The sequence below is a fragment of the Silene latifolia genome, chromosome Y (genome assembly GCF_048544455.1).
Source record: "Silene latifolia isolate original U9 population chromosome Y, ASM4854445v1, whole genome shotgun sequence".
NCBI classification, from domain to species: Eukaryota; Viridiplantae; Streptophyta; class Magnoliopsida; order Caryophyllales; family Caryophyllaceae; genus Silene; species Silene latifolia.
The window spans coordinates 202,912,949-202,929,807 of NC_133538.1; the positions used below are offsets into that span (position 1 = coordinate 202,912,949).

General features: G+C 39.9%; 1 non-coding gene across 1 annotated transcript; it reads left to right on the top strand.

Annotated features, from left to right (window-relative positions):
- Positions 1-16,444: 16,444 nt before the first annotated feature.
- On the top strand, positions 16,445-16,550 carry LOC141636839 (small nucleolar RNA R71). The gene has a single exon (XR_012541420.1). It is a non-coding gene; the product is annotated as a small nucleolar RNA R71 (small nucleolar RNA).
- Positions 16,551-16,859: the final 309 nt, after the last annotated feature.

The window sequence follows — 16,859 nt, forward strand, 5'->3', positions numbered from 1 at the left end:
GAATATCCTCTTTCCTAACCGGAATCTGATGGTAACCAAACCTCAGATCGATCTTCGAGAACACAGTTGCACCACGGAGCTGATCAAACAAATCCCCGATCCTCGGTAAAGGATACTTATTCTTGATAGTAACCTTTTTCAACTCACGGTAGTCGATGCACAACCGCATACTACCATTATTCTTCTTGACGAACAAAACAGGAGCACCCCACGGTGAAGCACTCGGTCGGATAAAACCCTTATTGATCATCTCCTCAAGTTGCTTCTTAAGTTCCTGTAACTCAGCTGGTGCCATACGATAAGGAGCTTTCGAAATGGGACTAGTTCCAGGCAGCAACTCAATCGAGAACTTTATATCTCGCTCAGGAGGAATACCAGGTAGATCCTCGGGAAAGACATCAGAAAACTCCTTAACCATAGGGATATCTTTCAACTTCGGCTCAGCTGAAACATCTCGAACACTGCACAGATAGATCTGATGACCCTTTATACCCAAGTTAACCATCTTCATAGCAGAAACCCACTTGACGGTAGGTGTGACCCTAACACCCTGATAAGAAACCCTCGAACCTGTAGGACTCTTAAGCACGATCTTCTGATCACGACACTGAAACCTAGCATCATATCAAGTAACCAATCTATACCCAAAATCACATCAAACTCTCCCAGTTTGAAATGGACAAGATCGGCAGGAAGGATCGCCTCTGCAATACTGTCAGGTACATCCTTGAACAGAACAGAGCAAGAAATAATCTCACCCGTAGGAAGGGATATAGAGGTATCAACAGATGATGAAGAAGAGAGTCCAGCACGAACGGAAAAGGATTCGAATACGAAAGACATCGACGCACCCGTATCAAAAAGAACAAAAGCAGTTATAGAGTGAACCAGGAAAGTACGTGACATCCATATCTGGATTAGCATCTGCCTCGGTACGACTCATAACGAACACTCGACCAATCTTCGGAGCATCAGCCTTAGGAGCATCAATCTTCGGCTTCTGGGGACAATCAATCGCCTTGTGTCCCGGAGCTTTACAGGTGAAGCAAGTGATCGGATCGCCATTAGTACAATACTTACCTGGGTGGTAAGCTTTTCCACACTTTAAGCAAATCATATCTTTCTTAGCTTGACCCTGATCACGCGAAGCATACGGACGAGCCTCAAACTTCTTCTTCTTCTGGGGAGCACTAGGAGAAACATAAGGCCTCTTCACGAACTTACTATTTGCACTCTCCTTGGCCTCAGTTGTTGGAATATGTGTCCTCAACAATAGGGCGATCACGTGATTTTAATATCATAATTAAATCTCATAATAAGAATACGAAAGGGATGATTCATTATATAGTCCACTGATCATCATTAATCGATAATGATTGGCTAACTAGAGTTTGACGTTACTTTCATATGACGGTGGTGGTCAGTTGATCCCTTTAGGTCACACCTATAGGATGAGGCCCAATAGATATTTAATTAATTGTATACGATACAGATTAATTAATTCCTTAATTACGGGAGTTGGATTTTACGTCTTATTATAATATGATTAAATAAGATTTAATTTAGTAATTAAGTGTTAAGTTACTAAATTAGTTGAGGTTTTGTATAAGTTTTGAGGTAAAGGTGATCAGTTATTTTTGTTTACAAAGAGTTGTAAATTTAACTAACTAGCAATTGTAGGACCCATTATATATTGATATAATGGTAGTATACTACTCAAAAGTGGAGTGTATATTATATTATTAATTGTAATATTTAATTGTTAAATGATTACATTAATAATTAATTGTAAAAGATAGTTGATCACATGACTTATAAGCATTTGTGGGACAAATGACAAAAGACAAAAATGGACCAAAAGACCATCACATGGCCGGTCATATGGAGTGTTTTATACTCCATTGTTTTGCCCATTTTTTTATGTAAAGTCATGTGATTCTTGTCATGAAAATGACATCTCACTTACACCATAATCATCATGTTTCACCTTACACTCAAACACTTTTTGCATGTAAATAAAATAAGAGTAAAATGCTCCATAATAGAGCATGTGTGCCGTGTGATGCTCTTATAATAGCATCCATGTGCTTGTCATTTGACTCTTCCTCTCCCACTTATTTTCATGCTCATTTTTCTTTACATGCAAAATCCTCTCTAAACTCTCATATTCATACTAGTATACTTCATCTATTACTAGAAGTAGTAATACCAAAATACTAGTAATATTAAGGAAGCATTTCTACTACATATCTAGTTAATATTAGTAGGAATTTTTGGGTTGAATCTTGGGTGCAACTTATTGGAGTGTCTTCTATACTTGGAGTCATAGGAGGATTATCCAACACATTAAGCTCAAGAACAAGTGAAGGAAGGTGACCTTACTTGTGCCCATATTTTCGAACCAACTAACAATGTAAGGGACATTGTTTTTCTTATAAATTCTTATTTTGTTATGCATGCACTAGATCTAAAGAACAAATAATTAAGAAGTTAATTAGTTCACTTTTAGAGGAGTATAATAATAGGTAAATAAACCTAACAGTGTTGTCATAAGTTGTCGGAGCATCATCCCAACAACTAAATAACAAAAACAAAAAACTCCACCATCTTATGTTTTGGACGGTACATATGTACCTAAATGATCATGTACGCCAACAGACGCACATGTCATGATGTATCATATGCTAAGAGCATAATAAGTCAATAACAAGATAATTCCCATGATATAGCTTGTGAAAGCCTTAAAGAACATCCTTGAGATTCTTGAGAAGAATTAAGGATTCGTTCATATGTTTGGATGATAAACTAAGTTATGTGTTGAAGGGTTGCACAAAATTTAGTTTCCAAACCAAAAGGGATTGTGAAATCCTAGGATGTCTTATTGACATGGGAGTAAAAGACTAGAAAAGTGTTTTAGTTTCGTAGATTGCAAATTCTACAAAAGGAATCTAAGTAAATTGTGATAAAATGGTCAACGTAGGGATTAAGGGTGAATCCCTCTACAAATGACTTTATCACAAGTTATGTGATAACAGTGGGAGCATCTTTCAAGTTAAAGAGCCCAAGTCTAGCAAGAAGACTAGACAAATACTTAGAGATAAATTCAAGTTATTAGAAATAACATTGAAAAGAAGGAAATACCAATTGATAAAGTTGGAATGTTTGGATATAGGGTATATCCACTTGCCAAGCTTTTATTACATTTTAACTAGTGTAAAAGATACAATAAAGATTATAAGATATGAAGTAGTAATAGTGTATTGACTATTCATATGTGATAATCGCACTTATGGTTTGAGTTTTATTAAACTCACATGTTACCTTGTTATATCCAAATGGGTTGTAGAGACAAATTGAACCCCATTAAAGTGAACTGGATTGACATGGTATTCGCCCCTAGTTACTTATATGAGGTGATGTCTCGAAGTGACTAGAGTGTGATGCGATTGATGGCAAGTTCAAGTGTCATAGAGTTATATGGGATGACTAGTCGATCATATAGGCAGACTGTATGGGACACTCTGTCGGGCAGTGACCGCTTATAGAGTTCTGGTAATTCATAAAGTCTGGTCGTGGTAAGAGCTACTATAGTATTCTTGTGAGTCAATTCTTTTTACTAGAGATTGTTCGCCCAAGTTGGCACAATTTCTGATTAGCTTTGATTTATGCTCTACGACTGTCGTAAATAAGGTCAAATGGGTATCTTTTGGGTTATGATGAATTGTGGCTGAACGAAGGGAATAGTGCGATAGGAATTGTCCATCCCTTGTCAGGGTTGTTTGAAATCTCAAGGCTACTTGAGGAGTAGTTAACTGGAAATGCGTTGCCATGCTCGGAAGGTATCTATGGTAGATAATTCCGGTCAAACAGTTACACTCCAGATCAAGGAAACCACTCAAGATATGATCAAGTGCAAGTACAACCTGCAAAACATCTTGCATTAAGTGGGATATTGTAATAGGACAAGAGAATTGGTGACACACACTTGTCTCGGACAAGTGGGAGATTGTTGGAATATGTGTCCTCAACAATAGTGCGATCACATGATTTAAATATCATAACTAAATCTCATAATAAGAATACAAAAGGGATGATTCATTTTATAGTCAACTGATCAACATTAATCGGTAAGGATTGGCTTGCTATAGTTTGACGTTACTGTCGTAGGACGGTGGTGGTCAGTTGATCCCTTAAGGTCACACCTAAAGGATGATGCCCTTATCAGTAAAGTTAATTAATTGTATGTCGATACAAGTTGATTAATTCCTTAAATATGAACAATTTATTTTTATGAGAGGAAATATGTATCTTATTGTAATGTGATTAAATAAGATTCGATTTATTAAATTAATATGTTAATTCACTAAATTATGTTGTGGTTTTATAAATATTTCGAGGTAGAGGTAATTAGTTATTTACATTTACAAGAGATTGTAAATTTAACTAACTAGCTATTATGGGACCTATTATATGTTGATATAATGATAAAATATTACTCAATAAGTTGAGTGAATATATGTTTATTAATTTGTCACATAATTGTTGTATGATCAAATTAATATTTAATTATGTAAGATAATTAAACATAAGACTTACAAGCATTTGTGGGACAAATATTATAAGACAAAAATGGACCCATATAGGTAAATATGTACCGTCCAAAACATAAGATGGTGGAGTTTTTTGTTTTTGTCATTTAGTTGTTGGAAAGATGCTCCAATAACTTATGACAACACTTTACTAAAGCCTACTACCTACACTATTTGCATAAGACAAATTGAGAAGAGAAAAAAATGCTAAAAAAGGGAGCTTAGTGGCCGGACCACACTAGAGCACACAACACTTTGTTGTTCTTTTTTTTCTCATTTTATTCTCTCAAAAGATGCTCATGTTCATAACATGCAAAAAACTCTCACATATTCATTCCTTCTTCATCAAAACATGAGAAGTTTTGATTCAAATTGTTCAAAGAAACTACTAATATTATTAGTGTAATATATGAGTATTAGTAATCAATTTTAAGGTAGACTACTAATTAAATACTAGCAAATATTATTTAGTAGAGATAAGGGCTAATCTTAGGTGCAATCAAGAGGAGAATCTCTACATTGATATTTTGGAGGATCATCCTAATATTCATTATAGCTCAAGAACAAGTGAAGGTAGGAGACCTTACTTGTGCCCATAAATCCGAAATTTACAATGTAAGGGACATTGTTTTTCTTATAAATCTCTTATTTTGTTATGCATGCACTAGATCTAAAGAACAAATAATTAAGAAGTTAATTAGTTCATTATTAGAGTCTAATAAGAGGTAAATAAACCTAACATCAGTAGCAAGAACTGAATCTTAAATGCTAAGAGCACGATCATAAGCCTGCTGGAAAGAAGTCAAAGGAATACCAGACATAGCAGTCCGGACCTTAGGCGCCAGATTCTTCTCATAGCGACGAGTCCTCGACACCTCGTCCATAACAACAGAAGTAATAAATCGTGACAGCTTCACGAGTTGGTGTACTCCTCAACAGTCATGGAACCCTGCTGCAAACGAAGGAACTCCTGCTCCTGCTCCTTCTACCAACGCATCTCTTCAGGATAAAACCTTTTCTTCAAAGCCTCAGAGAAAAAAGCCCAACCATATCCTAGCTGAACTTCCAGACCAGCTCTAGCAAGAGCCCATCAGTTGTCGGCCTCATCCTTCAGATAATAGGTGGCAATGTCCACCTTCTGATCCTCAGGACAACCAGTAGCAAGAAACAACTTCTGGATCTCTCGAATCCAAGCCTCCAAAGCAGTAAGATCATTCGCACCATCATAAGTGGGAGGGCGGTAACGAGCAAAGCGATCAAACACAGCCGGTTGCAGATGGTTGTTGTTGTTGTTATTATTGTTGATGTTGAGGTGATTAGTGAAACCTTCTGCCATAGATGCCAAAGCGGCCTCAAGTCTCCTGATACAATCAGCATCGGTCTCACCATTCGCGTTACGCACCATCTGCAAGAACAAAATCTCGTTATAAGCGGTAGAACCTAAGTACCACTCCAAACAACTACTCATACACTCTACAAATATAAGAAAACCAACAAATCCTATTAGTTTCTACCCCATTTACTCTCACTCATTAACTAGGTCATTTATTTTAGTCATCAACTAAGCGAGAGTTGGGAGCGGGTTCGCTCTGATACCAACTGTAAAAACCCGGATTATAAAACATAGGAAAAACGTAATATAAAGTAAATATCAGAGTATAATACTGATAAAAGGGTCAAGGTGGCGGAAACACCTGATCAATCCGGTTCGCTACTAAAACTAAAATCAAATCTAATACATTATTAAGGGTTCTCAAAACATAAAAACAAACTCCTAATTTATTATTCGTCTCGCCCATCAATGCATCCCAAACAACATCTTCCAAACAGCGACGAGCATTTAACCTGAGAATGGGGGTCGACAATCAGTCGGGAGTAACTAGATGCTCTCCCAGTCATGTTTACAACAATTGAATATAACCAAAAATCATTAACAATTGAAATGCAAAACCAGTAAACATGCGAGATCATCTATACTCGTGAAACCAAACTCAGACTTACTACTTATGAAATTATCAACACTAGACGATTAAGACTATATGAACTTAGACCATATGCAACCACTAGACCATGACTCATAAACTAAAGTAGACACGATCCATAGCGCATAAGGCGCAAAAGCTATCAACAAAGCATAGCAAATAGAGCGAACGCCGCTAGAACATTTAACTGATGATCTAGCAGATGGAAAGTTTAACTGACAAACCATCAGTTGTGAAGTATTTAACAAATACTCCACGGTACTATGTATAGCATATCACCACTGCCTATATCCCCAAGACCTGGCAAGACCTCTTGATGCATTAACTGTACACCAAACAACACGACATCCAGAACGTTTAACTGACGAATCTGCCCACCATCAAACATAGAACAATAAACCTCCTAAGAGCAGCTCTTGATTCATTCCGATAGTATTTAACTGATATTACCGTCATCTATTCGACCAGCCAACAAATAAATGCACAGTTTAACTGACTGCACACGACATGTGTGAACCACATCACGACTCAACTCAGAAGAACAGTTTAACTGACTGTCCAACTCATGCATGTATAACATCACGACCCAACACAGTAGAACAGTTTAACTAAATGTCTGACTTATCATATGAACAAGAGTAACCAAAGACATATGCAACACAAGGACATAACACATTGACCACAATACAACATATGAAACAACTATAAACAACCAATGTTATAGTAACTTCAGCTATAACTTTAACAATAACCTTACCTCGTAACCAAATGTTGTATTAGCTATAGATATAACATTGACTTCATTAGCCTAATGTTACATTAGAATTAGCTATAACATCGACATGTGACTTAAGTTATAGTAGCCCAGCTATAACATTGAGCTATAATCTCAAAGTTATACACTTCACCTATGACTTTATCCTAACCTCAGAGTTGTACCAACCCAGCTGTAACATTGAGCCATAATCTCAAGGTTATACTAGTTTAGCTATAACTCTAGGCCTTCTTATAACACCTACCAAGCCACCACTAGGGTTTCCATTGGGAACCCTAGCCGCGCACCATACGCCCAAAAATAAGGCATAAGCAACATACGTTATGCAAATTTAACGGTAAAAATAAATACGTAAACAAACAAACATAATTGACATGATAGTAAATAATCAAACACGTACTAATTACACAAATCAGTTATTAAATCATGTAAATTACATCAAATTGGCATAAACACAATTAAAGGAAAACACCTAGTTAGATTTTTAGCAGAAAAACCCTAGAGATCGTCTTCAACGATGTATATGTTCTCTCCAGGTGCAATCTTCACGCCTTCATTAAATCATCCAACGTGCCAAAGGGAAATGTTCCCAATTAAAATGCTAACGGTAGATATAAAACTATAAAACTATAAAAAAAACGCGAAAGACGTAAAACTTAGAACGAGGAAAGATAGATCCAAGAGGTAGGATCGATCTAGGCATGATAGATAATGAAGGAAGGAGGAAGAATCACACGAAAAACCCTAAAAGAGGGGTAGGGCGTGCGGCACAAAGAGGGAGAGAAGAAGGAAGAGATTAGGTTTAGGGTTTGAGAGAAAATTATGAGAAAAGAAGCTAGGGTTTAAGTTAGCTCTCATATATATAGAAGATGTCATGGGTTTATATCAAATCTGGGCCCAAAACCACCCATCCTTCTCCAAACCACACGTGAAACCCACGGAGGAGCGGGTCCTCATTGAAATTCGAGCCCAACAAGCTGAATAAGCAAAAGACGGATATTTTTCCCGAAAATATAAAATATGAAAAGTGGGAAAATATAAAGAATAAATATATTACGGAAATTAGGGGTGTTACAGGGGTATTTATAGTTTACAAGGAAATTAGGTTGAAAATTACAAAGAGAGTAAAAAATGCGGAGTGTGTGTCCCAGCCGGTGGACCGGCTGCCTGTAGGCTACCCGGCTGGCAGTTCTCTGTAAGTTGTGAAGCAATTTGAAGTCATCAGGTACGTACGGCCGGCAGGCAGACCGCCTGTCGGGTGTTGGCTGGGAGTGCATTTGTGATTCCTCCTTCAATACTGCTTTGGACTCATCTCCTTGCTTTCCCAGCTGGTGGGCTGGCTACCGGTAGGCTGCCCGGCTGGGAACTCCCTGTAAGTTATTCAACTAATTCTTCCTTGTTCTTCAAAGGGAGGGTTCCCAGCTGGCGGACCGGCTGCCGGCCATGTAATACTACGGTTTTCTATGTCTATGGGTACTCTATCGAGTGGGGCTTACTCTGTTGAGTAAGTATGTTTTTACGCAAAACAGTAGGCTACCTGATATGTACTCGATCGAGTATGTTGGGTACTCGATCGAGTAAGGGTCACTCGAAAGAGTAGGTGACTTACTCAATCGAGTTAGTGAGTCTTACGGGTTATTTTAGCCGGGTTTTTTTAATAACGCGTGATTAGTATAAAAGGATTCCGTCATTCTTTTTAATCACTTTTGCTTTCTAAAAACCTTTCAAGAGAGAAAAGGAGTTATGTTCTTCTCATTCTTCACGTTGTTAACAAATCCTAAGGGCTAGGATCGTCGGATTGTCTTGTTCGTTACGCCGTTGAGATCGCCGTGTCAAGGGTAAGCTTATTGCATAATTTTTATATTGTTTCGTTAAGTTTGTTTAAAACCCTAATTGGGTAGATTTGGGGGTTTTGGGTGTATTGTGTTGATCAGGTGATAATTATATGAATATGTGTTATAGGAGGAGGATTCGTAGAGGAACATTTCTGATTAGTTGCTGTGACGGTCTTGTGGTTGCTATTCCAGGTAGGGTTTCCCTACTCGGTTATTGTTTACATTGTATTGTTGGAAGTTGTTCATTGTTGTTGATTTATATCATATCGGATTTGGTAATTGGTAATTATGTAATATAATGTGGTTAGTTGTATTACCGTTGTGGTTTGCGAGGTGGGTCCTCGGCTGAGTGGAGTCACTTATAGGAGTGGCTTCACGCCCTTGATTTGCCCTCTCTGGAACCCGCCACAGAGAGGATGTGCACATTTAGGAACTTGGGTTATCGCTCGGATGAGATGAGCGGGGCTTAGGTGGGAACGGCTGCGGTCCCCCACTGGCGGTGTGGAATACTTGTTGCGATGGGTATTCTGGTAGGACTACACACTTTTGTGTGTAGTCAGGTGTGTGGAGTTATGATGGAGATTGGTTGATTGGTCTGGATTGTTGTTTTGCTTTTGTAGTATTGTTTTATATAAATAGTAACTGACCCCAATTTAAATATTTTGAAAACTGTGGTGATCCATTCGGGGATGGTGAGTAGTTATTGAGCAGGTATGAGATGATGCGCATGGGATAGCTGGGTTGAGTTGCCACGAGATGTCTAAAAGTCTTCCGCTGTGTCATAAACATTCTTTTATTTAGTTGGCTTGACATTTTTTAGGAACAATTGTATTTTCTTTAACAGTTTTGGTTTTGGACTTGTATCAGTTTAAATTATTCATTTGTTAAAGTACGTTTCTTTGTTGTCTATTTGATATACATTTCCTCGGGTAACCGAGATGATAGCATTATCATGCCTTAAGTGGTCCTGGTAAAGCACTTGGAGTATGGGGGTATTACAAAGTGGTATCAGAGCGACGATTTTGGAACATGTAACTAATGAACCCAATGAACTTAGGGAGTCAAAATAAAATGAATCCGGGTAGGAGTTGTTAGGAGCAAATGCAAAGACTTGGAAGATGTCCTAAAATCGCGATCTCGCCCTACAACTTTGAACCGGTCACTATGGGGTGTGTCTTGGGATCGTTATGTATTTATCTAAGTATGTTGCATATCTATATATAGAAATGTGTTGTTTTAATTGGTCGATGAATGCATGTGGAGGATGGAGAATGTTGTGGTAGAAGGTGATAAGTAATATGAGTATATGTGTTAATATGGATGATGGAATTGCATGATAAGTGATTTCTAATGTGGCTTATTAGAAATATGTGAAATAGGGTGTTGTTTGTTGTATATACACGTACGTTATCGATTTATATATATGTAGTTGGTTGGAGAGTGTTGAGTTGAGCATACGGGTAGTATACGAGTTAGCATGACTCAATCGAGTGAGGGGCACTCGATCGAGTAGGTGAGAGACTCGATCGAGTGGGTGTGACTCGATCGAGTGGGGTTTATATCGTTTCCGGACAGTGTGCTGTTTTTGGGCACTTGACCGAGTAGGTAGGCGAACTCGATCGAGCGAGGTCAACTCGATCGAGCGAGGTCAACTCGATCGAGCGAGGTCAACTCGATCGAGCGAGGTCAACTTGATCGAGTAGATAATGGGCTCGATCGAGTGAGGTTTTTGATGCTTTCTGGTCAGGTTATGGATTCGAGGCACTTGATCGAGTAGGTGGACAACTCGATCGAGTGGCCTCAACTCGATTGAGTAGGTTGTGGTACTCGATCGAGTAGGTTCTGCACAGGTCATATATGTGTTTGAGTTGTGGGATGTGTGGTTATGTTTACCTTTTCTCTTATATAATTCAAAGATGCCACCAAAGAGAAATGCGTTGTATGCTAGGGCTGAGATGATGAGTATTGATGAGATAGTTAAGATGCTAGAGCACCAAGATGCGCTCATAGATGCTTTAAAGAAGTTTGGGACGGATAAAGAGGTTGGGGTGGATTTTGCTAAGATGAGTATCAACATCGCTCGTTTTAACCCAAAAGAGTACATGGGTACAGGTGCGCCAATCTTGCTTGATAATTGGCATAGGAAGATGGAGAATATACTTATTGTGGTGCATTGCCCTGAGGACTTTAGAGTAGAACAAGATGCGTTCTACTTGAGAGATGCGGCTGGAGAGTGGTGGGATAAGGTTATGGAGAGTGCCTTAGACCTATATGTGAAACAGGGGTTGTCAACTATACCTTGGAGTGAGTTCAAGAGAGCTATGCGCCGAGAGTTCTTACATAAGAATGTCCGTAGTAAGTTAAGGGAGGAGTTTGATGATTTCAAGATGGCTCCGGATATGACAGTGGCTGAGTACTATCACAAGTTCAATGAGAAGTCTAGGTACACAGAGGATATGGAGCTGAGTCAGGAGAACTTAGCATTGAGGTTTGAGAAGGGTTTGACACCTAAGATCATGGAGAAGCTGCCTATAGGAGTCCTTACTGATGTTAAGGAAGTATAAGAGCGCGCCGGGAGAGCTGAGAGGTTGGTAGAGATGGCTAAGGAGAATAGGGAGAGAGGTTATGAGAAGTGGAAGGCTGAGACCGAGGGTACTGGTGGTCAGTCTAGTTATAAGAGGGTAACCATAACCAGGTGAGGGCTTACTCTTCGGGATTGGGGTTCAGTGGTGGAGCTTCTTTTGGGCGTGGCTGCGGTGGTGGCAGTAGCAGCTGGGGGATATCTTGCTTTAACTGTGGCGGTATGGGCCACAAGAGACATGAGTGGACCAGTGATGTGGGCAGAGGTTTTCAGAGACCATCACAAGGGAGTTTCTCTCAGGGTCCATCTCAGAGTTATGCTAGTAACAGGCCGGCTGGATCATGGAACAATCAGGGTGGTCAGAACAACAACAACAACGGTGGGGCTAACCGCAATGGCTGTAATTCATATCAGAGGCCAGCAGCGAACAACAACCAGCGATCGGCTGCTAAGCCGTCTACTTCTGCTAATACTGTCCAAGGAGGTGGACAGAAGACCAGTGGTAAGCTTTTCATAATGGAGAAGAAAGCAGCTGAGGATGATGCTCACGTAATCACGGGTACTTTTCTTATTAATGGTGTCTTTACCTTTGTTTTGTTTGATTCGGGGGCGTCACAATCTTTTATATCGTCGGGTCATGCTAAGCTTTTGGGTTTAAGAGAGTTCGAGTCTGTAAAAGAGGAAGTTTCCATACCGTCGGGCAAGTCTGTATTCCGTGGGAGGTTGTATAAGGGTGTGTCTATGATAGTTGGGCAGGTTGACCTACCAGTGGACTTGTTAGAGTTTCCTATGGATGGTTTTGAGATGATATTTGGCATGGTTTGGTTGGGTAAGTATAAAGCTAGAATAGACTATCACAAAAAAAAGAGTCTCTTTGAGAGGTCCTAAGGGAGTTAGTGTGTCTTATCGTGGGTTTGTTGTCAAACCCAAAGTCAAAGTGATTGCAGCGGTGACATTGAAGTCTTACTTGAGGAAGGGGTGTCCATTGATCCTATGCCATATAAGAGACCATATTATGGTGAGTTCGACAGTTTATCAAATACCAGTGGTGGGATAGTTTTCAGATGTCTTTCCAGAGAAGATACCAGGTTTACCACCAAAGAGAGAGATAGATTTCACTATGGAGTTGAAACCGGGGACGGGACCAATCTTTAAGGCCCCATACCGCATGGGTCCTAAGGAGTTGGAGGAGCTGAAGAAACAGCTGGATAATTTGATTGATAAGGGATACATTAGACCTAGTGTATCACCGTGGGGAGCACCAGTTCTATTTGTGAAGAAGAAATATGGGAGTCTGAGGTTGTGTATCGACTACATAGAGTTAAACAGGGTTACGGTGAAGAATAAGTATCCTTTGCCAAGGATAGATGATTTGTTTGATCAGTTGAATGGGGCAGCAGTCTTTTCTAAGATCAATTTAAGGTCGGGTTACCATCAGGTGAAGATTTTGGATGAGGACATACCGAAGACATCTTTTACATCGAGGTATGGTCACTATGAGTATGTTGTGATGTCGTTTGGGTTATCTAATGCACCTGCAGTGTTTATGGATTTGATGAACCGGGTCTTCAATCAGTTTTGGATCGATTTGTTGTGGTCTTCATCGATGATATCTTAGTCTATTCTAAGACTAATGAGGAGCATTAGGAGCACTTGAGGTTGGTGTTGCAGACTTTGCGTGACAATCAGTTATATGCAAAGTTGTCAAAGTGTGAGTTTTGGCTCGAGGAGGTTGCCTTTCTGGGGCATGTGATTTCAAAGAAGGGTGTAGCTGTGGATCCGAAAAAGATAGAGGCAGTCACTCGGTGGGAAGCACCGAAGAATGTAACATAGATCAGGAGTTTCTTGGGTTTGGCAGGGTACTACCGTCGGTTTGTGAAAGACTTTTCTAATATAGCCAGACCTATGACTGCGTTGATGAGGAAAGAGAACAGGTTTCGTTGGGATGGAAGTTGTGAGACGGCGTTCCAAACATTAAAGAAGCGTTTGACCACAGCTCTAGTCTTAGCATTACCTGAAGGGTGTGAGAACTTTGAGGTATATACAGATGCTTTAAAGAATGGATAGGGATTTGTGTTGATGCAGAACGGGAAAGTAATTGCCTATGCTTCTAGGCAATTGAAGCCTTATGAGGAGAACTATCTCACACATGATCTGGAGTTGGGTGCAGTTGTGTTTGTTCTCAAGATTTGGAGGCACTATCTTTATGGGGCGACCTTTAAGGTATTTTCAGATCACAAGAGTCTCAAGTACATCTTTACTCAAAAGGAGCTGAACATGAGACAGAGGAGGTGGATGGAGCTTATAGGGGATTATGACATGGATATTGTATACCATGAAGGGAATGAAAACGTGGTTGTTGATGCGCTGAGCAGGAACAGTGTGCATTCTTGATTTACAGATATGTCTTTGATGAGGTTGAGAGTTGAGGTGCGGAAGATGGGGATACATATGATACAGAGAGGGAATGCTAGAAGGGACTTGACAGTGGAGCCAGATCTTTATGAGGATATTCGCAGTAAACAGGCTTTGGATCCTAAGATTGAGGAGTGGAGAGCTGGAGTAGAGAAAGGGACAGTGTCTCGATTCTCTATTCATACAGATGGCAGTGTGAGATTTGATGGTAGGTGGTGTATTCCTAATGATGAGGAGTTGAAAAAGGTGATCATGATAGAGGCTCATTGCACACCATATTCGGTACATTCAGGCGGTGACAAGTTGTATAAAGATTTGAAGAAGACTTTCTGGTGGCCTGGGATGAAGAAGGAAATAGCTAAGTTTGTGGCTCGATGTTTGACATGTCAGAGGGTTAAGGGAGAGCAGCGACGACCACAAGGTATGATTCAGTCTCTTGAGGTACCTGAATGGAAATGGGAGTCTATCTCTATGGATTTTATAGTGGGTTTTCCGAGTAGTCAGCATGGTAACAACATGATATGGGTAATAGTTGATCATTTGACCAAGTCAGCTCACTTTGTTCCGATAAAAGATACTTGGACCAAGATACAGTTACTTTTGACTTATAGAAGCATGTGGTTCGTTTGCATGGGGTACCTAAGGATATAGTGTCAGATAGAGATGCGAGGTTCATATCGCGGGTTTGGAGAGAGTTGCAGGAGTTGATGGGAACTACTTTGAAGATGAGTGCATCTTTTCATCCTGTGACAGATGGACAGACAGAGAGGACCATCAAGACTTTTGAGGATATGCTGCGATCTTGTGTGATGGAGTTTGGTGGTAGCTGGGAGGATAGATTGGATCTGATTGATTTTTCGTATAACAACAGCTATCACACGAGTATTGGGATGGCACCGTTTGAGGCTTTGTATGGGAGGAGGTGTAGGAGTCCGATTTGCTGGGATGATAGAGCTGAGGCCGTGGTTTTAGGACCACGGATCCTTGAGTTTTGGAGGTGAACTTCCTTGTAGGATGGCACTACTCACTTTAGTGAATGTAATAGTCTCTAGCTTCCGGATGGATTTCTTCTTTGTGAGAATATCTTTCATGTATTTCGCATAGGCCGGAACATGATTAATTATTCCGTGAATGGAATTGAGACTTCCAAGTTCTTCACAATCTCCATAAACTTTCCAAGTTGTTCATCGAACTTAGGCTTAGCTTGACGACTTGGAAATGGAAGTCTAATCACGATAGGCTCTTTCTCCTTAGCCTTCTCTTCATTCTACCTCTTTGAAACTTCTTGAATAGGGATGGGTTCTTCTTCCTTAGAGTTTTCAACTCTTTCCTTGTCACTAGTCTTCACAACATCTTCATCAATGGGTCTCTTCGGCCCTTCATACCTTGTACCACTCCTCAAATGGATGGCACTCACCGACTCAAGTCTTGGGGGATTACCTTGAGGTGGTAATTGCGCCTTTTGTCTTTGAGAGCTAGAAGATGCTAATTGAGACATTTGTGTCTCCAACATCTTTGTGTGAGCTAGTATGTTGTTGATGGTGATGTCTTTTGCTTGGCTATCCTTTTGCATTTGAGTGAAAAATTCTTGTTGATTCTTTTGCATTTGGAGGACCGCTTTTTGAACATCAAAGCCTTGGTTATTGGATTGATTGTAAGAGGGTTGATTTTTATAACCGTGGCTTTGGTTGTAAAAGGGTCTTTGAGCTTGATTTCTCATTGGAGGTGGGGTGTATGTTGGTTGAGGGTTTTGAACATTTTGGCTTTTGTATGAAAGGTTGGGGTGGAATTTGGTGTTCTTACTGTAATAGTTTGAATAAGGGGTGCCACTCTTGTATGCTTGGAAAGCATTCAGTTGTTCACTTGTTCCCCTACATTCACTTTAGTCATGTCCCAAAGTTCCACAACTCTCACATACTCCACTTGGAATTGATGATGATGCTACCATAGCATTAACATGTTGCTTGGGTGATTTGGAGGCCTCTTCAAGTATAGCCATGGCCTTCTCAAACTTCAAATTAATGGTGTCAATGTGAGCACTTAGTTGAGCACCCAATTGAGTAATGGAATCCACCTCATGCTTTTCTCCTCTAGTAGTCTTCCGAGGTCTACTATATTGCGAGCTATGGACCGTCATTTCTTCAATTTTGTTCCATATTTGATTGTCATCAACTTCGGTGAACATATCATTGGATCCCATATTGATAATGTTTCGGGAGTCTTCATATAGACCATTCCAAAAATTTTGTACAAAGAACCACTCGCTAAGCCCATGTTGTGGAAAAGAACGACAAGTGTCCTTGAATCTCTCCCATGCTTCTACAAAGATTCCTCATACCTTTGTTTGAACCCGGTGATTTGGGCTCTCAACATGTTAGTCTTTTCCGGAGGATAGAATTTTTCGTAGAAAGAAAGTGCCAATTTCTTCCAAGAGTCAATACCAAGAGTAGCCTTGTCTAGGCTTTTCAACCATTGTCTCGCGGTACCAATCAAAGAAAAAGGAAATAAGACCCATCGGATTTGGTCTTTGAGTAACACTGGTTTGAGAAATCGCATCACAATAGTCACAAAAAGTCTCCATATGTGAGTGAGGGTCTTTACTAGGCATCCCTCCAAATTGACTTCTCTCAACTAATTGTATGAATGGGGATTTGGCAATGAAATTACCGGTTAAATGTTGTG